This window comes from Monopterus albus, unplaced genomic scaffold (genome assembly GCF_001952655.1).
Source record: "Monopterus albus unplaced genomic scaffold, M_albus_1.0 scaffold234.1, whole genome shotgun sequence".
In the NCBI taxonomy this organism is placed as follows: domain Eukaryota; kingdom Metazoa; phylum Chordata; class Actinopteri; order Synbranchiformes; family Synbranchidae; genus Monopterus; species Monopterus albus.
Genome location: NW_018128114.1, coordinates 133,170 through 134,672, shown reverse-complemented (window position 1 = coordinate 134,672; position 1,503 = coordinate 133,170).

Genomic DNA, 1,503 nt, shown 5'->3' with positions numbered 1-1,503 from the left:
CAAATATTACCAACATGTGAACATTCCCACTCGGGGCAAGAACACTCTGGATCATGTTTACAGTAACATACGTGGTGCATACAGGGCTGCACCTCGCCCCCACCTTGGACGTTCGGACCACATTTCTTTGTTCCTGTATCCAGCTTACAGACAAAGTGTCAGGGAGGTGAGTGACGCTCCCGTGAAGATAGAGTGAACCCAATTAAAAAGCCAGTCGGCTGAGGCAGTAGCACAGACTTTAATGTCCTTTTGTGATTCTAGCAGAGAAACACACAGTCTAGGGGGGATCAGGCAGAAGAGTGGTACGCAATACAGTCCAAGGTCAATGTCTCCGGCAAGGCAGCAGGGAAGGCAAGGCAGAAGCGCAGGTTGGTTGAACAGGCAGGGTGTCGATCTCAGGTTGGCAGTCGAAGTGTGAGGAGCTGCTATATGCTGCGGTGAACAGGTGTGGGTGATTAGTGGCAGGTGAAACCAATGTGCATAATGAGCTGATGTTACCGGGGTTGTGGATGAACTGGCGACAGGAAGCACTTCCAGAGTAAAAGCAGGGAGCATCGGAAGCCAGCGGGGCAGGATCATGACACAAAGACTGAGACAAACAAACCCTAGTCTAGCCTCGCATGTTCTGGCTTACGATATGTTAACACGTAGCCTTATCTGGGTCAAACATGGCTGATTCTAGGCTGCAGCCACCTCAGAGGACTTTTCTGTCAGCGTACAGGATTATGCTGAGTATGTGACCGGATACATTAGCACTTGTATTGACAACATTGTGCCCACCATACAAGTCAGGAGGTTCCCCAACCAGAAGCCCTGGATAAACAGTCAGGTACGCCACATGCTGCATGCTCGCTCTCATGCATTCAGATCAGGTGATGAGACGGAGTACAAAGCTGCAAAGTACAGACTGAGACCACCCAGCCCCCCAACTCCTCTCCACTAACTGTCTCACCAGGCCAGGTACGGACAGTCCTGAGGAAGATCAACCCCCGCAAAGCGGCAGGACAACATCCCTGGGAGGGCTCTCAAGGCATGTGCTAGCAAGCTGGCTGATGTTCTCACCACCATCTTCAACCTCTCCCTCAGCCAGAGCATCGTCCCCACCTGCTTTAAGACCACAACCATCCTCCCCCTTCCCAAGAAGAGCCTGGTCACCTGCCTGAATGACTATAGGCCAGTGGCACTCACCACAATTATTATCAAGTGTTTTGAGGGAGTGGTGCTGGCCCGCATTCAGAGTAGTATACCGGACACGCTGGACCCACTGCAGTATGCCTACTGGGCCAACAGGGCCACCTCAGGCACCATTGCGGCTGGCCCCCACTATTCTCTTTCTCACCTGGAAAATGGAGACTCCTACATCAGGATATTCTTCATTGACTACAGCTCCATCTTCAACACAGTTGTCACCCAAAAACTCACCCACAAACTGTCCACACTAGGTCTGCACCCCACCCTCTGTGACTGGCTCCTGGACTTTCTGACTGGCAGGCCCCAGACTGT